Raw genomic sequence first — 24,146 nt, forward strand, 5'->3', positions numbered from 1 at the left:
CCTTCGGGCTGTTTCATGCTCTAACACTCACATGCACACACAAATGTACATAATAGAGTAAATGTACTCAACAGAGATGAATGAGCTGCAGGAAGCATCAGAGATGAATGAAAAGGAAATGGAGAGATTTATTAGTAGGGGGAGAAACAAATATATGCTGTCATGGCTGTTGAGGTTTATATACTATAATATGTTTTTTTATAGCAAGTAATACATCTTTTAAGCATGGTTTTAATGGACACTACTATTGCTCGTCAGTTTTGGAGAGTTTGTTACACAGCTTTGGTAGTTATTTAAAAGTACAGTGACTTGATAATAAAAAGGAAAGGGAGACAAATACAAAGGCAAAAAGGGGACCCACAGAGGTTGAAATAAACAGAAAAAGAGTCAGAAAGGTCAACAGAAGGCATCGTGAACCTCCGAGAGAGAGGCTGATATAAAGGAGGTTTGATTGGGTTTTAATCAGTCACAACAAGTGATGGTGAAAAAGCATTCACTGATGAACGGCCCTGGGCTGAATGCTGCAGTTGCTTTTATACTTTCAACTGAAATCTGATCTTTTCAAGGCCTCTGCTGCAGCTGTTGAACTGATCCCAGGAGAAATATTTTCTGGCTTTGATTCAGAGACTTTTGTTTTTTCACATTGTAATTGATGTATAATGTGAAGTTTAGAAAACTTGGTTTCTCAAAGTTGGCCTGTTTTTTCTGTCTTGGGTGGCTCAGATGTGACCTGTTGAACTCATTGGCATGATTCTTAGACACAGGAGGCATTCAGAACTGAGTTGATCAGATCTAGTTGTCTGAATTGGAAGCAAATGTAATTTCTCCATAACATTGTCCATTGGTTTGCATACTATCTTTACAGCCTCAAGACTGGGCTGTTGCCATCTTGTTTTTTTGGAGCCAGGTGTGACTATATTTGGAGGACAGTGTTTAAGCTGGGGAGGACATTCTGATTGGATCCAACTGAGAACTTGGGGACATAAAACGGTAGTGAAATGTCAATCATAAGGTAGCCATGTTCTAAAGTATACCCAGCTTTATTGTCAGTTTTACTCCACTTTGTTCACATTTATTATCATCCAGCAGTTTATCTATTTATTTGGCTCTTGGCACCCTGAGGCTGAACCCCGCTCAGTACTCTCATTCTGTTCCCATTTCCAGGACTGACTCTAGCAACGACAAAGACTCAAAAAGTACTGCTGGTCAGATAAACCATGAAGCAATGTTTTGATGAGTGGGTTTCTGTTTTGTGTAAATGCATTGCATCACCAGTACAAGACCGTATGGGTGATGCAATACATGTTTTACGCTATCCCACCGACAGTGGGTGATGGGGATAACAAGCCAAGAAAAGTAGTGATAAAACAGTAAAAAGTGGGACATGAGACATTGACTGCTTGATTACAAGAACAAATCCAAATGGTACTATTACAATATTTGAATTTGACTTTTCTGAACATACCAATCTTAGTTGTTAGTTATCACCCATAATTCATAGCTTTCATTTGTGAAATTCTGCTTTAGAGCCAAAAGCAATGTTTATTTTTGTCCCAGTAATTACCCCTGTGTCTGTATAATGAACTCCAGGCCACTCAAGCTCAGGATAGACAGCAGACTGGTTTGTAGCCCCACAGCCACAGCACAGTGCCAAGGTGAACGAGTCTTCACCAGGCTTAGGGGACCAGGTGTGTCAAGTGGTTGAGCTGGGGGCACAATGGGCCCTTGGGGCCTGTTGAAATTTCTTAGGGGGGGGCGTGGACTTTGGTTCCCCCCTAAACCCCCTGTCCGTCTCAGGCCGGGGCTTTTCCCGGGCAGCGTGGCACAGTGTGTGGCCTGGCTCTGGGCCAGAGCAGCCAGCCTGCCTGCCTCTGCCAGCCTCCCTCCCCTGAGACCAAAGACAAAGCTGGGACAAGGCCAGACACTCCACGCTCTCTGTTTATCTCTCCATCTTTCCCCTTCACTCTTTCTTTTTCTTCTCAATCATTAGGGGTTGATTGTGTCCCATTTTCCTCTGTTTTTTTCACATCTCTTTTACTTGTGTACTTTCTTTCATTTTCTTTCTTTACATTTTGTTTCACCCCTCACATTCATGTTATGTTTGTCTGTCATCTCTTGGTCTTGTTTATTTTACCACCTCACTATATACATTGCCCCTAATCTCTTGTCAGTGTCCAGATTTTCTTCCACATCTTTGCGCACACACACACACACACACACACACACACACACACACACACACACACACACACACACAAGCACTCTTTATAACTGTGGATATATACAGGCTCTTAAGCAAATTGTAACCTTAAAATACACAAGTACCCAAACACACAGGTTTACATGTGTCAGCCATCCAGTTGTGCACAGGCACATACAAACATACATTCATTAGGCCTCTCTTCAAGCTCCCACACACAGATGTACTATTGCAGTTTTCCCATATATACACACATATAGCCCAACTCAACACATCTCCTTCCCACACCCACACATACGCCACCTTCCTCTCTTTGCGGTGTGTGTGTGTGTGTGCATTACAGTGTGTCTGTCATCCTGTCGCTGTGTGTGGGCCCCACATCAAACCAGCTGCCTAACCAATAAAGGCTAGTGCTAGCCACCAGGCTCCAACTGGCTAGCATGCATCATTCACTGTGTGTGTGTGTGTGTGTGTGTGTGTGTGTGTGTGTGTGTGTGTGCTCTATCCTCCACAACCACCCACAGCGCTGCTGACGACAACTCTCGTCATGTCTGATTGGCTCTAAATTAACTTTATGGAGAGATGAGTGGTTGTTTCTCCTTGTCACTCTCCCTTCACATCACACTCACTGGCAACTTTCATTTATATGCTTTCTCTTATTAGATCACTTTGACTTTCTCATCTCCTCATTTATCAGCTCATTTTCTTCTTTCTTCCATTTGTTTACTTTTTGTTTCTATTATTCTCTCTTCCCTGGTTTCTTCTCTTTCATAACTTTCTAATTACCACACTGCCTATCACTCTGCTGGTCTCGTAATGACTCCGAACCACAAATTTCACACTTCACATGAAAGAACAGTGTGCACACACTCACAAGCCAGGGTGCAATACATATTACCCAAGTGTACACATACCCACAATTTACTCACACATTAAATTATCTTATTCCCTCTCTTTTCAAGAATCTGAAGGTTTTTTTTAAATTTATTTCCTTCTCTACTTTGTAAAGTATTCTTCAAACAATATGCTTATTGGATAGTTAAACAGTGTCTGAAAACCCCTTCTCTGAGATGTTTCTGGCCTTAAAAAATGGTGGGAGGGCTCAGCTGACAAAACAAAGGTTGTCCTAAACTAACAGTTCAACGAACATACTATACCTACAGTATTTCATGCAACGATTGGTCAGGCGATGAGAGAGAGGATTCAGAATTCGTTTTTTGAAGTCTATCTTCACTTTCTGATGTGGAATGCAGTGCTACACCATGAAAGCTTTTCAGAAGAAAATGCCCAAATACACCTGCCTCTATCCCATGTAGAATCACATTTCACCCTTTTCAGTCTCTGCAGGCTTTTCATCCCTCCAAGTGTGGCCGTTTAGAACATCAATAAGCAGTTTAGCCTTCAGACATGTTTAGACGACAAGTCATTACTTAATATCTATCATACCCCAAAGCTTTCTGTTATTCTGGTGGTTCTACTCCAATTTGTATCTCTGATCATCTCAATGAAACACCACTGTCCACATGTCTGGGAGCAAGGCATTCAACCCCTTATTCCGGTAATCATAATGCTGAAAAAGAGTATGTAAAAGAGTTAACTTTACACATAGGTGGAGGTGAAAGTGGAAATGGATGAAACATTTAGGAATTCTTTAAGATGCTGGAAACTGGTAACCATTTAGCCAAGCCTGTCTGACATAGTGACCTTAGTGGATGTTTGAGTAATACTCACTCGTGTTCAGTAACATTCATAAACACATGATCACATGGAGGCATCACAATCAATATATATACTAGTACAAGTATATACTAGTATATAGTATAGTATTAAAGACCTACTGGATTCTTTAAGGCTAATGTAGCACATAACGTCACCTGATTCTGACATTGTCTCACTTTGCCGTCACTGACTCCAGATTACTTTGCCCCCTCAGGTCATTCTTTCTTTACAAAGCCTACTGAGGCAGGGCTGGTTTGGGATCAGTTTAAGTTACACTAAAGACAAAAGAGATATTGACTACAGGGCAGATAACAACTCTCATTCTATTTCTCCATCTTTTCTTCTTTTTCTGTATTCTGCTGAAGGGCATGCTGACCTGTTAAGGACTGATAGTTCTGTGTGCATGTCTATGTGAGTGCACATGCTGAACTGGAGAAAGGAGTGTGTGTACAGGGGAGGTAATCTTTTTAATTCTATGCAGTGTTTGAAGTTTTCCTTTGGTTGGCTCCAAACTTTAACATCAAACGCTCAGGTCACCCACCCTCCCTTCATCTCTGCGTCTTCCTCCTCCCATCCCACCCCTCCTCTCCCTCTCCATCTCTGTGATCTGGTGAGACTAGCACAGGAGGGTCCTGCAGATAAAGTGGGGGTAAGTAAGATTAGACATACTGACGCCCTTGCGTGCTCACACACACACACACACACACACACACACACACACACACACACACACACATCAGAGACAAGAGAGGGCACAGCCAATTAACAGTGTTTGTGAAATAAGTTGGGACAATGACTCTGGGGAGCTGTATGCATCTACAACAATGTGTGTGTGAACAGCTGGTACAGCCAGTTGTTTCATCATCACCCTGTAACCATGTTTGACACACAGGGCTATTTTTACCCCAGAGTTAGACCCACAACCCGCTAGATGACTCACAAGTCACTATGAGCCAAACACACTCACTCACACACACACACACACATCTTGAGGATTTCCACTGAGATGCACGTGGTGGTGAAGAAGTCACACCCTTGTCCACTGCCCAAGTAACAAAGATAGATGTTTGCCTCTGTTGCTGCAGTTTCCTTTTGTGTTTGTGTGTGTATCACGTGCCTCTCAGGGAGACGCTGAACAGCTGCATGTGGTTTGTGTTTGTGTATCTGACAGTGTACCCCCTCCACCCCCCATCCCCCCTCTCTCGTCTGGACTCACGGTGAGCCCTCCTCCTCATTCGCCAGCTATCAAAGCAACTGACCAAATGACAAACACACACACACACACACACACACACATGCACACATACAAGGACACATTCACTACAAATACTACCTCTTTTGTGTCTTGGTGTAAGAGGAGCCAGATGCGAAGTAGCACATGCACATGCTTGTGTTCCCCAAACTGGTGTCTGTGTTTCTTTTTTACATTTTATGTGTGTCTGTTCCTTTGTGTTTGTAGGCTTTCTTTGTTTGTTTCTGTACTTAAGTATTCCAGCATACTGTACATGATCATGTGTTTGTGTGCTGTGTGTCTCCTGGTTACAGGGTTCGTTGTTTTGTCTCAACCCCCAGATTTTTCTCTTTCGCGTGCTGACTCAGCTGATCCTGGAGCATTTAATAGGGTGTGTGTTGCAGATCCGGCAGCGTTTAATAGGGTCTGTGTGTTTTCTGGGCTCAGATTCACGGCACAGTCAGCCAACAAGTTTCTGAACACTGGGTGTGTGTGTGTGTGTGTGTGTGGCTTGTGTGGGTACTGTGATACCAATTAACACGAGTCATTACAGTATATGTGTTGGCAGAGGTGTCCTAGAAAAGTATTTGCTGTATATGTGGTCTTTCTATAGGTGGAGTGAAGGGTTTTGTGCGTGTACATGTGTGTGCGTGTGCATGTGTGTGTGCAATAATGTATTGACCTTGTCTCTCATTGCCAGTTCCCTGAAGGTTGATGAATAAATAAAGGCGTGACGCCTCCCCAGCGAGGCTGTGTCTGCTGCTAGCAAGACAGAATGACACAACACACACACACACACACACATACACACACACATGCACACGCACACCCTCACAACCACACAAAGCTATCTCCAAGTCTGTTTGCAGGGCTATATTTGCACAATGGAATAATGTTGGTTCCCTGCGATACTCTGACCCAGAATTCTACCTTTTCTGTGCCTCTGCATTTATCTTCATTTTTAGACATTTTTAGTGTGTGTGTGCGTGTGTGTGTGTGTGTGTGTGCGTGCATGCATGGGGGTGTGTGGCAAACTAGGCAACTGCCCAGGTTTCTGCCCTATCTTGGTGGCCCCTTTGCTTAGAGCTTATTTTGTGCTCCATAGCCTACATGGTTTTGCTTTTGGCTCCTGGTGTAGATTTTAGTTCAGCGTTTAACACAATGCAATTTCGGTATTGCCTGTGAAAAAACTCAAAACTCAATATTTGAACTGTGCAGACTGTGTATTTAATTGTTCTTAATTTTTCTTTTCACAAGTTTCTGTGAAGTAGAAAACATCTCATGCTCAGCAGTCGCACATTTGCATCACCGATCAGGCAACTGGCAATGATCGGATGCTGACATGGAAGCCACTGAAAATGTTATGATAGCAAGTTTTAAGATATGTTTAGCTTACTTACTGTCTTTCAAACTTGGCACCAGCTAAACAATGTTTGAGTGCTGCTTAAACAGAGATGGATTGGAGAAAGTATTAGCAAGCCAGCGTCCTTAACTCCAACATGCATCATAGCATTGTACCTAACAAGGGGCAAAAATTAGCGTGTCCACCTGCATGTTGTTCTTTCAATCACAGCTGATCAGAGCTGGAGCTCATAAACACCCACAACTACTGCAGGGTCAATTGACATGGGAGTGAATGCCAGTTGTACACATACAGATGAAAGACAAAAAGCCAGATGTTAGTGAGTCCTAGTGGGTTTTTGTTCCGTATGAAAGGGGTAAAAGACAGTCTGTTTAAGTGCTGTTCAGTCTGTCTCTCTGTGATATGCACAAACACACAGAAGTGTGGTAGGAGTGGTCAGTAAGATGAAGTGCCAAACCACTGCTGAGGTCATGAGGGTTAGAGCTCTTTGGGGTCAAAGATCAGTCCAGACAGTCAGGCCTCTGCACGTGCCCAGAGCAGGTGTCCCAGCAACCACACAAGGCAGCAGGAAGTGAAGTTTACTAATGCACACTGTAATAAATAAACGTAACACACACAAATTTAGAAGTTTTATGCATCACACACTGTAACACACTGAACACAGTTGTGAGATATTCCTCCTCAGTGTGATTTAGTGCTTTTGCGTCATTTGGTCGCCCCTACCCACCAAATTTTCATTGCATTCCATCCTCTAATTAGAACAACAAAAAAGCATCATTGGCAGAACAGCATCACCCTCTGTATATTCATACTGCCATGTGATACCAAGTGACAAAACTGCACATTTGGCTGCAGCTTTCCCTGAAATTGTCAGAAAACAAAACAGTGTCTTTATTAAACTTTTAGCAGAGTTATGTCTTTTCCAGATAGACTTAGTGCCTGATCTAAAACATCTCACTACGTATCCATATTCTGTGTGATGGAAAGTCTGGTCACTGACTGGTCATGTTTAGGTTTTTTTTTTTTTTTCTTGCCTGTGTCTGCATTATATCACTCAAGATCTCGGCCATGAGTATAGACACTGCTGCAGCACTCATTAAGACCACTATAACTCATAATAATGGCTGTCGTGAACTGAGTAAGCTGGAATCTTATTAGGAAGCATAAATCACAAGGTGGAAGGCTACTCTTGTCTCTTGCGTATTTATAACTCCTATTTATATCCCATAATTAAATTACTTCCATCCCAACAAAGACATTTACTCTGTTGTACTTCATCCAGTTGGGGCATTTATCTACAGTGTTACTGTCGCATGAATAGCATGAAAATGAAAAGTTTCACAATGACTTTCCTCCTAGAGTGTCTTGTAATTACTCTTGACAGTTATAAGAAGTGCTAAGGTTGTTTATATTTTTCAGGTGCACCTCAGTTGTTACATCTCTGCTGTAAGTGTGTATTTTCTTTGACACTTTATTTCTCTTTGGGGAACTTGCACATGGTATTCATAAAGGAAGGTTTTTTTTTCTAATTTAAAGAGAAAGCTACCACATGTAGTACATAGCAAGTGGACAACTTTGATGTGGACTCACAGGTTTGAGGTCACTGTGATTTAAGTAAGCAATAAATTCTTTCATGCCTTGTCTGTGTCCCGCTCAGACACACACACACACACATACACACACACTTAATGACTTGTCCCTTTTGAGGTCAGGGTTGCAGACATCAAAGCCAAGCAGACAACCAAGTTGGTAGCCAATTTCAGACATGCACTTCACTCTGTAGATGTGCTGGCAATTTTACATGGCCACGTCATGTTTGAGGCAGTTTTATGCAAGAGTCGCCCCGGCAATCCTACCGGGACCTGTTAGCATTTCAAGAACTCCGCAACAGGGCTCAAGTTAGAATTGAATGCAATTACGAAAGGGCCACAGCACTAACAGGGTTATATACACACATCAGAAAAAGATATTGCACGCATATTCATTCCAACAAGACAACACTTTGATGACTTAATTATCGTTTGTAATGCACAGGGAAATTAGATTACTTAAATGAACAATAAAACATCATAAATGAGCCAGTTTTAAATTGCAGCGGACATGACGTTCCCTTGCAATGCAACGAGGAAGAGGTTTTGACAATGGATTCAAGTGATAATGATGACAATTTTTGGTAGCATTGCAGGCCATCAAGTTCAGAAATTTCTCTTTCTGTCCAGACTATTTTTTTAAATTGTTAAAACCACACAAGGAGTAATTTTAGAATGTGTGCCCTGCTTGTGGGATTTGAGATTTGAATTTCACCTTCACTCTACTTGTAGCTAGACTTGTGGTCTGTCATGTCTTCCTCTCTCTTTTCCTCTAATGCACATGTACAGATTCACTATCTTAGCAGTGTATTGTCTCTCCCATCTTTCCTTCATTGGTTAGTCAAGCAGTAGAATGTGGGAATAGTCACACTTCCTCAATCCTGTTTCCCACACGGCCTCAATAACACACCCAGACAACCAGACCTGTAGAGAGACCTGGAGAAGTGAAAATTGATAGAACTGCAAATTCACATTTTGTACAATGTTTAATTTGTCTAATACAGTAATTCTTATAATGAATAGGAAAGGGTACGTAGTGAACTGGGAAGAGGAAAAGGAATCCAGTAAGAGCCGGTAAGACATGATGATGACTAAAGACACAGAGCAGATTGGAAAAAAGACAAAGAGAGAAAAAAGGTGACAGAGATGAGAGCATATGGGTGGGGGAGGGAGAGAGGAGGAAGAGAGAGAGAACTAATTAAAGAAAGTAGAATTTTAGTTGGGTGTTGAATCCATGAGGAGTAATGGTCCCAGGTGTGTGAGATGAGGAGAAACCGAAGAGGGAAGGGGTAGGAAACTAGGTCCCCGTATGCCATATGTTCTCCAGCTTCCCCTCTTTCTTCTCACTCTTTCATTCCCTTTCATTTCAGACTCTGCATTGGTTCACTGAGAAAAAGCTGATCTGGGATCGCTTTTCTTCTTCGTACACATCTTCCTCACCATTCTGTCAGCTATTTCAGTGTACTGCAGGTTAAGTAAGGTGACAGCAGGATCGAGTGGGCGGTGGTGTGGAGACGATGATTGTGTGGCTGTTTGCATATGCCTTTGTGTACGAGGCTCAATAGCTTCCATGATTTGTTCTTACAATCTGAGGTGTGTTTATGGGGGATTTCTATGTGCTGGTTCCTCTGTGGATACAGATTTTAGTATTTGTTTTCCACATTCTGAATTTTTTTTGATTGTTTAACTGGTCCTTTGTTCACATTACTTTTTGTTTGGAAGTAGATTTGTCTGTGTGCATTGGGTTAGACTGCAGCTCTGCCAAAGTACAGCAGGTTTGGTCACTAAGTTTTACTGGAGTGCCACTTTGCAGGTTGTACCTTTTCTTACAGACATCTGAGTACAGTACACGTCCACGTATACTAGTGTTTCATTCCTTGACCACAGTACAGGAACACACACCACAAGTTTAAAATGACATGTCATCTAAAAATAGCAGCTAAACTCACTCACCCTTTCCTCAATGCAGTCCCACTCTGGCAGGATAACCACCCCCCTCATCACGGATCTCTCCACCCCGTCATGAAATGCAAGCTGCACCCACTGTACATTCCACTCAGAGGAACGAGCCAACTCCCCTGTAAATTAGAGAGCGGGGGCTAGTCATTGTTTTCTGCCAAACAAAGGCAGTTAGCAAACAGGAGCGGAGCAGCTTCCAACCGGTGGTTAGTTCGGCTTACCGGCCGGGGGCCTTGAGGGAAGCTGCTGTGTCACCAGGTTGGGAGTGCCTCAAGGCTCAGTCCCGGGGCCCTTCTTTGGTCTCTTTTTTCCCCTCTCTGTTGTGACTGTGTGCATGTGTGTCTGTACGTCTGCCCATGTGTGGGCCCTCAGGCTGTTTTCAGGCAGATCACGGGAGCTGCTGTGAGTTAGCCCAGCTGTCTGTGTCTACCTACATGCCTCTGTTCCCTAAAGAAGGAGAAAGAAAGGAGGAGAAGGAAAGGAGGGAGACGGAGGATGGGAGAAGGGGGGCGGGTTACAACAGAGGGATGGAGCAAGCGCATTCCTCGACGTGCACAAAACATGTCCGCAGGGGGAACTGCAAGCCCAGCAAGATTCACTGACATCCAACTTCTTAAAACAAGACTCCCCTCTTCTCCCCCTCCCCATCCTAGTCCTCCACCTCCCCCTCCTCATGGCCCTGGAGTGTTTTAAGCAAAGGGATAATCTGTGGAGGAATTCCAAAAGGCAGGAATCCAGGGATTATTCAAAGAGGAAAATGGTAGATGATGGAATATTTAAGGGTTTACCTGAAATCATTGCTTAGGTTTTAGGCTTAGGGGTTCGAATTTGCGATGGCATGACCAATTTTAGATCACAAATAAGATGAAAAAAATTAAGTAAACAATACAGCCTCAACAGGATGTGCTGCCTCCTCTCTGAGAGATTAATGCCAAGAATCATAATTTGCATCCTGATCCACAATAGCATAGCATGTATTTAATGTTTTTGACATATTCCATGCATTTGTTTTCTACCAATCAAAAAGCTTTCATTCCTAACTAGTTGGAAGTCGAGTAAAACTAGCATCTAGCATCATGTTCATGTGCATGACATTACTTGCGGATTTCAAACATACCTTGAAAATAGAGTTTACACAGCCGGCCATGAAGTTGCTTGACAACTGGATATGGTTATACAGACTAGACTCTACTAGAAGGGCAATTGTATCGAGCCTCAGCATCATCAACCTATCACAGGACCGGGCAGATATAGAAGGGAGTGTTCTGTTGTTCAGTACATTACTCTAAAGGTGTCAGCTGATGCTAATTTGTCTAAACTAAGGCAAACGTAGATAAAAGAAAAAAAAATATCCTTGGCAAGTAACTAGAATTACAACCCCCTGCTGTACTCAATGTATCTGACAATTGACAGATCCAGAATATGATCAGCAAATTGATAAAAAATAAAAGATAATCCCTAGATGCAGACAAAAATTAAACCAAACAAAGGCTTGAGGTAGCCCTTCAAAAGACACTAACTTTGTATATTCTCGCTAAATATGTTGTATGTATGTTGTAGCCTTCTATGACAGCAATATTTCTACAGTCCTTCTGAACTTTACTTGACCCCCTGTATAAGGCCCAAAAACCTGGTGGTGTTCTGTATGGCTGCAATGAATATAGGCTGGCAGCAGCATGGTGATTAAATGCTACACTGTGTACGGCTGTGTTATTGTAAACAAGCTGCATCTTTGGGGCTGAGCTCCTCCTGTCCTACTTAACTGGTCGATAAACAGGCTTTAGCTTTAATTATGGTGATGTCTGATATTGCGCCTTCTTACATCATGCTGGAATCTTGTTTATGTGTTTTGTCTGGTCTTGTGCTACTTGTGTGTGTCCGTCAAGATTTCTCCAAGCCTGCATGTTTGTGTGTGTGTGTGTGTGTGTGTGTGCGTGTGTTTGTTTCTGATGTCTAAGGATATAATAACAGTGGGTGTACAACTTGTCAGGTAGCTGTAATCATCATCACTCTGTGTGATTGGTCGGTACATTGGGCTCAGTTTGTCTTTAGTATCTATTTTAGTCTATTTTCATATGCACAAGGAGAATTACATCAGGTCCTGTTTATTCTTCAACTGTCTCTGCATATTTTCTGCCATATTCTTTTCATGTCTTTATAGTTAATATTTTGACTGAATCTGTGTGTTTAAATGTGCGTCTTTGCTTGTGCTATATGTATAATCAGGGTCACTGGTTTAAAGCACTTTGTTCTTTACAAGTGCTTCCACTACCTAATTTCACAGCAAATTTGTTGCATTATGGTAATTTGAATTTTGAGAACTAGATAAACATTGGCTCTGATTTCTTATCATGATATCTTTGGTATTAAATGCATGATGCCAGAGACATTTTTCAGTCATTGTATTTTTGGGGTGCATAGCAGAAAAGTACACTTAGTAAAAACTGTTGTCGTATATGATACGCTCCATAAAGAAAGGTGTGTTTTGAGTTTGGCAGGCAAAAAATGATTGACCAGCACAGAGCCCTGACTATGACCCTGTTCAACAACTTTTGGATGAACTGGAACACCGGCTGCAAGAAGGGCCTTTTTGCCTAACACCAGTGATTACATTGGAGCAAATCCCTGCAGCTGGGGACAATCTTGTGGAAAGCCTTCCATGGAATGGAGGCTGTTGTAGAAGCAAATTTATGATTTTTTTTATTTACAACAATCTCTTATGGGCAGTGGTAGACAGTATGTAAATACGTTAAACTTAAGTACAATTTTGAGATACCTTACTTGAGTGTTTAAAATTCATGCTACTTGCTATATTTCTTTGCCACTGGACATCTGGAGAAAATATTCAACATTTAAGTCCATTAATTTGACAAATTAAGATTTCTACTTTTAGCTCAAGATTTTATTTGAAAAATATGATGAACTAAAGTACATGCTGTTAAAGATTAATCCAGTGGTTTGCATCCTCTCTGTCTCTTGATCAAGCAATGTGTAGTTGAAGCCCGTCGTCGTATTTTAACAGACCCCCTGGATCAGAACTTAACTGTATAGTATATAAAGTACTTCAAAACAGCTACATGCTTTTGACCAAGTGGGAAATGTGCAAACCTGTGCTAGGGCATGTAATGCAATAGATGTGGCAGGCTTTACACTTCAGCATAGCACAACTCCCGACAATATATTTGCCAGCGCCATTGATAAATGTTGTGTGTATGTGTTTATGACTTCTTATATCAGTGGTGTGCTTGCTTTTCAGGTACAGCCAATATCTGGCCCACCCAGTTACAGTCAGCACACACCCAGACTGTGCTCAGCAGTGGCAGGTAAGAGAAACAAGCGTGCATGTGTGTGTGTGTGTGTTTCTACCCTAATAGATTATCGATGCACTGCTGGGTTGGTTGGCTACAGCAGACAGTGGAAATGGGCCCGAACTCCCCTGAGGAAACAAGATATCTCCAACACACACACACACAGAGCTAACACACACGTACAGTGGCTACAAACACAAGCACAATGTGACTTCATAGAAAGAAGGCTCTCAGACGCAGGACTTTAAAGCACATTTTGCACGCTAACACACACACATACACACACACACACACTTGTGTACAATTAGACACACCACACACCTGCTGGGTCTTTAGAGGAAGCTGAGCTCCATTCTGCCTGTATCTGAAGATGAAAGGAGGAATGAAGGAGAGACAGGCAGGAGGTAGAGGAGGAGGAGGAGGGGGGATTAACGGAGAGGAGGAAGAGCATGTGAAGGAGGAAACAGGCAGAAAGATAGGGGACAAAGAAAAGAGAGCAGATATAGAGGAAGAGGAGGAGCAGGGATGAAGAGTGATAGCCAACTCTGCATGCTCACACCTCTCCTCTCTTCTTCTCTCCCTCTCTCCTTTGTGAACAGATGGGTGGAGGTATCAGATTGTGATGAAAGCCAAAGCAAAAAGAAACGAGACAGACAGACAAACAGACTCATACATGTAGTACTAAACACCAGCAGTCACAGTTGGCTGCTCAAATGCACACTCGCTCCAGCAGAAAGATGCAATACAGTGCATGCCTTTTTGCTCTCTGTCTCCTCATTCTCCTCATCATATTTACATATATTATGATCACGTGTGTGTGTGTGTGTGTTTAATGATCATGGACTAGTCCGATCAGACAGGTTCTGGAATGTAATTCCCGCAGTGAGAGCACTGTACACAGACAGTGCACCAAATCTGAATCAAGATTGAGTGAAGTTGCCGATTTTTTTCCCGGACAGAGAGGGAGGGAGAGGCTCCAGGCACATGATGAATCAGATGAACGGCGGGAAGAAAGAGATAAGGCGGGATGAAGAAAGAGGAGGATGAGAGGGAAAGGAAAAAAAGAAGGCATCAAATCTGCTAGCCCCGTGGGTCTTTGCTTGCAAAGGGGTGGAGGGCAAATTGGAGGCATGGTGGAGAATTCAGATGTCTCGGTGTCAGCAGGTTCACCAGCAATCTGTGCTGAATCCATCACACATCACAACATACAGTTCTGCTTGAGCTTGAAACTGATGAAATCTGTGTCATGTGGTTATGCACAGGGGAATTGTCTGTGTTGGCAACTGCAGATGACATAGAAAAGGTAACAGTTTGACATTTAAGAAGTGCACACAGCACATTCTTTTATATCAAACGACAGAACATGATTGCTGTATGCTAGTAGATAACAAAGGCATCAGATGGACAGTTGGAAAAAATAAAAATGAATTAAATATAATGTACAGTGTGTACAGAATGTACAGTTGTGAATGTTGTCTTCAGGATACAAATGTAGGTACTAGATCAAGGATGAAGATTTTAGTTTAAGTAGTTCACCTAAGGTGAGATACGTAGTTTAGTTTGGATGCTCTCATGTGACGATCAATCACAACGAATGAGATTACTATTTAATCTAATACCCCTTTTAACACTGAGCGAAAAAAGCCATTATCCCCCAATAATATCTGGCTTTTGTCTTTAATGGATAAGGATAGATCTGGCATTTATTCCCAGGTCAAATGGCTTTGAAGTAGTCACAGGTATATTTTGACTCCAGCTGTGATGTAAACATGACAAAAAGTAGTATGTAAATTATTCTCAGTCCATCGCTGTTAAAGCAGCAATCAAAACATAGTCCCTGATCTCCATGCTGCTCTCTTCTTTTCACTGTACCAAATATTGACACACCAGGGGGAGAAAAGGCAAACTTGTCTCCTGGCCATGGAAAAAGAGTCAGTCATCTATTTTTAGCAGATCGCCCTGCACATGTGCAAATGTTTGCATACAAATGCTATCACTGAATTGATTGTTTCTTTTGGATGGCAATTACTCACCCATGATAGCAGTTTTCTTGACAGCAAATTGGATGAAACTGCAGCATGTTCATTTTAAGGCTGAAGCATATCAATATCACTTGCCAAGTTGCAGATTTTCTTAAAAGGCTGTTGCAGTGTGGGTAAGTTAAGCTTATTTGTTAGGTGCTAATTTCTCCCACAGTGTAGCAAGTCATAGGATGGATGTTCAAATATATACATTATGACCTACCATGGGTTACAGATGTGTCCAGACTTTGTCAGCGTTCTGCTGATCATAGTGGTCAGATATACTGCCCGCATGAGCTCTGTGCTCCCAGTCAAATAAATTTAGTTTGATTTAAGTCTTTTTTCTGGCCAGACCCCTCTCAGATCTAATTATGTTTACATCCAGCTGTCAAGTGAATTTCATGCAAACTTTTTAAACATTCCAAAAAAGTAAAATGCAAATGAGGTGTTTTCCATCACTCAGTTTGAAGTGAATAAAAATAGACTTAATGAATGTCACATCTGAACATCCACCAGGAAGCTGGAAAGAGTTTTTCAAAAACTGATGAGTAATCGGTTTTCTTGGACATGATATCTTACAATCTTTCAGAACCTCCAAACCACCAAAACTGAACTGTTATTGCAATAATTCGACATTTTTGGAAATACAAGTATGCACTCTTGGCCAAGAGCACATTAGAAGATCAATTCTTCTGTTATTGCTGTCCAGTAAATATAAGACTAAAGCCAGCTCACTGCTTAGCAATGAATGGAAGCCAACCAACAGAGAGTTCAAGAAGTTACTGGTTTAAGTAAGGTGACAGGATGTGCCTAATACACTTGTTTTTCCCAAAATATTTGTTTAATGCTCAAATTCTGGTTGTTTATCCACAGAGACGTTTATATGTATCCTCTCAAAGAAGGATGTTATGGGTAATCCTTTCAAATCATCATACGAAAGCAAGAAAATATCAACAGCATGCATGTTCATTGCCAGCCCTCCTCCGACACAGTTGCATTTACGCATGCTTATTAGATGCATTCATCACAGACCAAAAAGTGCTTCAAGTCAGCATATAAGATAGTGATGGAATATGGCTGTCTCCAGTCAGCTTCTTAATTTTCAGAACAACCTCTCTTTTTCTCCCCATGTCTCTCAAGTAAGACTTGCTGAAGTGAGGAATCAACAGCAGAAGGAGAGGGAAAGATATTTGATGGAGGGAGAGGGGGAGGGTGGGGTTGTCGGGAGAGACGGTGCCTAAACCAGTGTTAATTGAACACAGCTGTACGTCGTTAAACATTAATTGGCAATTAATCAGCTCACACCCATAACCCCCCTCCCCCAGTTGGATGTAACTTGAATTTATCTTTAAAAAGGGAGAGAGAGTGGGGAATAAAGTAAATTATTCACAGTAGCACAAGGAAGGCTTGTTCTAGCTCAGCCTCCGTCTCTCTCTCTTACTCTACTTTTTCTCTCCTCCATATTCTCCCATTTTCTCTCCCTCTCTGCGCCCCATTCAGCCCATTAATCTAGTTTTCTGCCTTTATCTCCGCTTCCTTCTCCTCATCCGTCTGTAGTTCATCCAGAGATGCAGAGAGAGGGAGTGAAAGAGAGATGTCACAACACAGAGGAAGTGCCAGAGGCGAGAGCAGGGATGGAGGAGCAGGAAGCAGAGGCCTTGATGCTCCTGCATGAAGGGAATCATGAGGAACAGTGTGAGTGATTACATCCACACTTAAGTCGGCTAATTCTGAAAATGCTGTTAATGTGAAAATTGCCACCATTCATGCAAGGTCTTTGTAAAGGTCGCCATTCTATGTAATAGGAAAGCTGCTTAGATACGTACCATTGTTCTTTAGTACATTTCAACCAACAAGTAGTAAGTGGACACAGCCCAGTTGCTCTGCTATATTTCAGATGATTTAAACCTCAGCTCAGACTCCTTCTGTTCTGTGTGACCAATGATATGCTATTTATACTATAGCAGGTATGCTATTTTAATATACCCTAGCATAAATGCTAGTCCTGACCATGTACTAGCTGGGTTTACGTCTTCCTTTTACAAAGTTCTGTTTTTCTACATTGTCACCAGAGGTGAGGTTTTGATCGAACAAAGTTGGTCATACCAAGTGCTGTCCCATTGTGGCTGACAAAAATATTAATAGCTATTCCCAACAGCCACTTTTGTTGGCTGGGTGCGAAGCCTGTCATCATACAGTTGGGTGACACACGGTAATTGTGTAAATGTGGATAATAGTGGAGACTTTTGGAAAGTGTTTCTTTAAAGGCATCCATTGTGTGTGTGTTCAGTTGTACAGATGAAAATTGACAGAAATAGTTGTGCAAAGAATGAAGGAAAATAGAGCTTGACCAATCAATGAAATGTGCATGGTTGTGGGATGTCAGTTTAAAAAAAAGTTAAACCAATGTGAAAAAGTTGTGTAAACAGAGAGCCAAACCTAAGAGAAAGAAAAGGTGTCTTTCAAATTTAGCCAGCTAGTGTGGATGTACTTTCAGAGCAACCTGCGAATGCTGCTGAGGTTTATATCCAGCATATGTGGCCACAGGCACTTCATGTTCCCAGTGTTTGAAGACATACTGTTCGTGTTGTGTGTGTGCAGTAAACTCTTTCTGTCCTGCAGAACCAGTGTACCCAGTGCTGCTGGCTCTTATATAACACTGCTGATTACAGCAACAAGGATAACCTGCAGTGCACTCGCTGACACACATTCTTTTTCTCCCGCCTTCACTCGATCTGTTGCTATCTCTTCATCCCGGCTTCCTCTCCCCTGAATCTCAGCTATTTCCATTTTGCTCAATTAAACGCTCTCTTAGACACTTTGTTTCCTTCTGTCTCTTTTCATTATCCGTCGCTACTTCCTCTGTCTTTGCTCTTTTTATCGGTGTCACTTTGGCTGCATCCCAAAATTCCCAGCCTCTCTCTGCTTCCACCTCTTTTTTCTCTCTTTTTCACTGTCCTCTCTATCAGTCGCCATCTATCTGCTCTCGCCATCTATGTCTCTCTTTCTCTCCCCCTCTCTCTCTCCGTCTGGGCTCCAGCTCAAATATTACAAATGCTATTGCATACTGGCTAGGGGCCAAATCAGCAAGGCGATATATCAATACAGCGGGAGAATTATGTAACGTGCCACCATACTGACTGGCCTTCTCTCCCCCTCCTTCACCCTCCCTGGGTGGTTTCCTTCTCCGCTCTTTGCTCTCTGTCACCAATTCACCTTGTTTTACAGCCTTTGTGCCCTCATTTAACGAGATCAGTTGTTTCTATTCACAGCCTTTATGGTTAGTTTTGGGATGAAGACAGGCTCTTTACACTAACATGTAGCTCCATGCAACTGCTTTCAGCAAACAGTTTTCACCTGATAAGATGTTAAACCTGAGAGGTTTTAATCATTAAAGAGGAAGTTTTACTAACTTTTTGAAACAAACTTAGTTTAGAAGGGAACAGCCTTGTGATCTTTGTACATTGTTAGGTGCTCTATTTGTACAGTGGTTCATTTGTTATTTTGTTGTGCTTTATTCAGAGCCCCGGGCAGTCCTCGAGACATGAAACATGGATAAACGTGAACTTTTGAGTATATGATCCAGTCATGCAGATCTACTGTGTGTTGTACTGAGTCATTTACAAGATTAGGTTGTGAGTTTAGATCCTATCAGAAGCAACAAAAATGTGTTGCCCAGTGTAAACTTGGTGTGAGGTTTGCAGTTTATCCTTGTGTTTATTAGTGGCAAACACCTTGAGAAGTGGTGTGTCCATGTAAATACTCAAAAACGGTCCAAGTAATACCTTCCAGATTATTTTACTTTATAGGCTGAAGTCTGAACAGCGCTCTGTCCAAAGTCTGTGTTCATGCAGCCTTGTTGTGTGCGGATTTTGAGATAGTTTTCTGCAGTATTTGAATGATCTGAGTAAATATGTAGTCTAAACTTTCTGTGTTGGTTCAGGGTTTAATAGTGGAACTCTAGTGACTTCAGATTCTCTTTACTACTCCACCAGTGAGGGTTGTTTGATGCACCAGACTGCAAATGTGCATACATTGTATGATGCTTGGATGTTTTTTTAAGCCTCTGTAAACTAGAGACCCAGAAAGTTATTACATGCATCCCTACACAAAGTAATGTTTCCATCTATCCTGGCAGAAGCCTGAACTCAGCACATATAGTTGACATCCAGTGATTCTTTTTGATCAAACCACATTCTTCTGCTATAGAACTTGGATGATAATAGAGAGTTTGGAATAAGGCAAAATACCTCAAGCAGCTAAAATCGGTTTTGTTTCTGTAGAGCATAAAATATTTCATTATGTTTTTTTTCTGTTGTGTCTAGTGGATTGCACAATATAAACTGATGAAAATAGACAAAGATACAATGAACATGAGGTGGTAGTTTTATCATTAAGAATGTACACACCAGATGGAAGTTAAAGACACCACACAGCAATAGATACCAGCATTTTGACAAACCAGTTAAAAACTGCAAAATATGTGCAGAGTTCATGTGCCCCAAGCTTATGAGATCAAACTTATTATAAGTGGTGATCAACTGTAAAACATTTCCACTGCAGTTGTTCTGTGATGAAAGGTTTTCACTTCAAACAGGCAGCTTTAGAACATGTATGCATGCTATACAGCAGGAGCTGAGACTAAATTAACCTCTTTCTGAGGGCAGACACATTCAACAACTGGCACAAGCCCAGCTGTTGATTTTATGGAAACTCTTCAGTTGTGCCCTCAAGGTTTTTGTCTCCGTGTTTTCTGTTACCTCTCCATTCTGGTCATGCAGTCTGGAGCTGTGGCTCCTGGTGCCCTGAGTTCTTTATGGAGAGAGGGGGGAGAGAGGGGGGCCGGTCTATAGGAGTCAGTGAGTGCAGTAATAGAGCCTATATTTCCTCCAGCCTATGCCCTGGTCAGAGAGTGCAGCAGCTCCATGCTGTATTTTCCATACCGTCACCCCCACCCGCCCCACTGTCTCTCTTCCTCCCTCCCCTCCTTCCCTGTCTCTCTTGCTCTCTCTGTCTCTCTCTCTCTATCCTGGCTTTCCGACTGTACTTTTTCTCTCCGCTCTGGAATTCCATCTTCCTGCACGTGGCCGGCACTCAAGAGGGCACGCTGTGTGTGTGACTGGGTGTGCGTGTTTGTGCGTGTGTGAGAGTGTGTGTGTCCGAACGTGAGCTATAGGAAACATCTCTCTGAAGAAGAAAAGGAAACATGAAGCGTGTGTGTGTGTGTGTGTGTGTGTGTGTGTGTGTGTGTGTGTGTGTGTGTGTGTGTGTGTGTGTGTGTGTGTAAATTGCTAACAAGTGGGCAGTACTGTTCCAGTGTCCCAGCTTGAAAGCTCTGTAGAACTTAAACATAGTTTATATGCCAACTGTAAATGCAGTACATTTTGTGCTAACACATTTAGTGTAATCATAAGAATTATTATTATATCAGACTTTCTATATTTTAATTTTAATAGATTTGGTTTTATGTTCATTTGTCTGACATCACATGTTGCACCCTAAGCAGTATTGAACTGGAAAGTGATTGCTTTGATGATACAAAGAAGTACAACCAAGCAAGACACATGAGCATTCAGACAATCAGGCGGTCTATCAAATGCACTTGAGACACACAGAGAAAATGTAATAGTAATGATAACAGTAATAAAGTAATAAAAAACAGTAATGAATTAATTACCTAAATTGTCTCTTGTTAATATCCATTTACAGACGAACTTGCTTCGTCGACTTTGACCTACTGTACTAGGGATAGTTGTAGTTATGCAAATCTTTTGTGTGCAGTCATTTTGCCGTATCAGCGATTACTTGTGTCAGTAATATGTTTATGACAAACAAAACTATGAAAATAAGACCAAAGCTTTAATGAAGGTGAAATTACCTTTAAGGTCTACATTTGGCCAAAAAAGTACACAAAACTCAGTTTGCAAAGGGGAAATGGACCTAAAGCAATCACCTAATCTAATTCTTTTAATTAGAACCAGAAATTAGATAGTAGTAAATCCAATCAAAACATTAAACTCTGACAGAAGTGAGTAAATGCAGGAAAAGAGTTACCGAGTCTTCCACCGGTCATGTTGGATCAGATCAGGACCCGGAACCTGCAGCCATTGTTCTCATCATCCCATGTTAGCTGGTTTTTATGCCAAACTGTTATTGCCAGCTTCACACATATGTTGGTGTGATGACTTTACATCTGCACTGCAACACACTGAGTGTCCGAACCCCAGTCGTAGGTTATCTGCATGTGTATTGATTTGTTTTTGTTTTTTTGTAATCATCAGTGTGTTCTGTAGGTCAAAGAATGTTTCCATCAGGCTTACATCACACTAATGAAGAAGAGGAATCGAGGTGCAGAGTGAGCACAGAGGCTCCTTCTGCTCTGCAATCCCATCTGTTTGACACACAGAGGTAGGGAGGGGAAGGATGGAGAGAGAGTGAAAGAGGGAGGGGGGGAGAAGAGAGAGGGAGGGGTGGTAGACGAATGAGAACGAGGCCAGATCAGGCTGAGGGAGGGAGGGGGGGAGGGGGGAGGTGCTGTTTAGAGAAAGGCAGGGAGTGAAAAAAAAAAATCAGAGAGAGGCAGGCTGGGGGGTTGGGCTCCGAGCCTGTGCATGTGTATGTGAAAGAGGGAGAGAGAAAGCAGCAAGCGAATGTGTGTTGTGTATGTGTGTTTGTGCGTGTGTGTGCGCTCGCTCTGTTCCTTTCCTTTCTTTGTTTGACTACTGAGTGGGAAAAAAAAAAGCGAGACCGAATATAGAGAGATAGAGAGAGGGTGAGGAAACACAGACAGAGGAAAAGAAGAAGAGGATCCAAAACGAGAGTCACTTTTTGTTGTAGAGTGAGAGAGGGAGAGAAGAAGAAAGACAAAGGATTTCTATTTTGGTCTGTTTTTTTTTTATTTTGCCACGCAGGTTGTAAAATAAGAGAAAAAAATATATATACCAACAATAAGGACAACTGCACTGAATGCTTTTGACAACAGTGTCACATTCAGGAGCAGTGTGTGTTTTGTGTGCTGGCTCAGTACGCGTGTGTGCGTGCACTGAGGAGGTGGGGGGAAGGCAGCCTGTGCAATTTAAAGGGAAAATACAAGGCACACACAAAGCTGGGAGCGCAGGCAGGCAGGCGGGCGGGCAGGCAGGCAGGCAGGCGGGCAGGCAGCAGGAAAGGCAAGGGAAGGAAAAGGTAGTAGGAATCTGCTGAGCTGGCTGACGCTTTCACTAACAACACCTCCTTTGGATTTTACTCCACTGAGCCGACCCTGTGTCTCACTCTGAGCTCAACCTGAGCCTGGTCACGGTAAGACAAGCTTCCTATCCACAAGCTCTCAGCTGTTTCACCTACCGCTCTGCAGACAAAAGCAGGAGAAAGTTGCTGTGTGTGTGTATGTGTGTGTGCAGATGGATAGGAGCTAAGCTAAAGGCTGGAGCTAAGGCTAAAAGGCATGAGGAATGCAGCACAAAGGGAGCTTGTGTGCTCCAGCTGGGGCTGTGTGTGTATATGTGTGTGAGTGTTTGTGTCTTTGTGGACAGGCTTGAATGTTTATGTCACGGGGCTTCCCAAACTTTTGCATGTGAAGGATGCCCCAAAATAGACAAGCACTGGACTACAGGGAGCCTTTTAGGTAAAAGGTTTGTCCTGTACAGGCTGACTTGGTGATGAAGGTGGTGAGTGAAAGCTCCCATTAGATTAGTCATTATATAGTGTGTGCTCGTGCTTCACATAAAAGCAAATGTTCAGAAATGAAACCTATTGTTATTTTAATAGGAAACAAAAGGAAACCCCAACACGTTAGTTTAAAAATCAGTGGTTTATGTCAGAGCAGGGCAATTTAAATACCCCTGACTGCTCAGCAGCCAGCTGGCTCACCGGCGCGGAAAACAAAACACCAAAGTAGTTAATTTTTACTTCTCTGTCTCTTTGTCTCCTTTTTTCTCTTCCCTTTCCACTCCTTCATCCCTCTTCACCCATGTCTTTTCTCTCTTTCATCATCACCCCTGGCTCTCCACTGATTTAAATGCCAGTTTGCACAAAAGGTTTCTCTCTTTCTTTCTCTTCCTCGGCTCCTTTTCTTTTTTTCACCAGCGTCTCTCCTCCCTCTTTTATCTCATCATCGTGAAATAGACAGGTGACTGTACTGAACAGGAGTCTTGTGACTTTGCTGTCTAAGCATTAATCAGTCAATGCCTATCCCCTCTGCACGCACGCACACACACACAGATGCCGGCTCCCATTAGCTTCTTTCACACAGTTGTTTTTTCCAGTCCAGTGTGTTGTGATCTTTGTCTTTGTCAGTAGTCTGGCTTGTGGTCAACACTCATTTTGTAAATGTGTATGTATATATAATGGGAGCAAGTGCTCTGTGTGTGTGTGTGTGTGTGCGCGCGTGTGTGTGTGTGTGTGTGTGTGTGTGTGTGTGTGCTCCCTGTCCGAGTGTGTGAGAAACACAACACTTGTGCCGGTGTCTGCCTGGAGCTAATATTGGTGTCAGTATGTGACTATGTGCTTTTGTGTGTGTGTGTGTGTGTGTGTGTGTGTGTGTGTGTGTGTGTGTGTGTGTGTGTGTGTGTGTCTCGCTGTCCTAATTAAGTCTGCCCCCCCCATTTGAGCGAATACAAACATTCCTAGAATAAAAGCCTCACTAGAAAGACATGTCACGCGTACTACTGTAAACTGATCCCTACAGTACTCCTCCACACACACACGTGAGCGCCGGGCTCGCACATGCGCACACACACAAGGCAAAATTACTGTTA

General features: G+C 42.4%; 1 protein-coding gene across 6 annotated transcripts in view; it reads left to right on the forward strand.

Moving 5' to 3' along the window:
- Positions 1-24,146, forward strand: part of kdm6ba (lysine (K)-specific demethylase 6B, a) — a 98,368-nt gene that overhangs the window by 23,864 nt on the left and 50,358 nt on the right. For 3 of the 6 annotated variants that reach the window (XM_037112508.1, XM_037112509.1, XM_037112506.1), the window contains exons 4-5: positions 13,318-13,384; positions 16,948-17,085. The gene's annotated coding sequence lies outside the window, so the exon portion shown is untranslated. Of the gene's footprint in view, positions 1-6,189; positions 6,201-13,317; positions 13,385-16,947; positions 17,086-22,557; positions 22,690-24,146 lie in introns of those variants that run through there. The other 3 variants (XM_037112510.1, XM_037112507.1, XM_037112511.1) reach the window with 3 other exon arrangements.

This window comes from Acanthopagrus latus, chromosome 10 (genome assembly GCF_904848185.1).
Source record: "Acanthopagrus latus isolate v.2019 chromosome 10, fAcaLat1.1, whole genome shotgun sequence".
Taxonomy (NCBI): Eukaryota; Metazoa; Chordata; class Actinopteri; order Spariformes; family Sparidae; genus Acanthopagrus; species Acanthopagrus latus.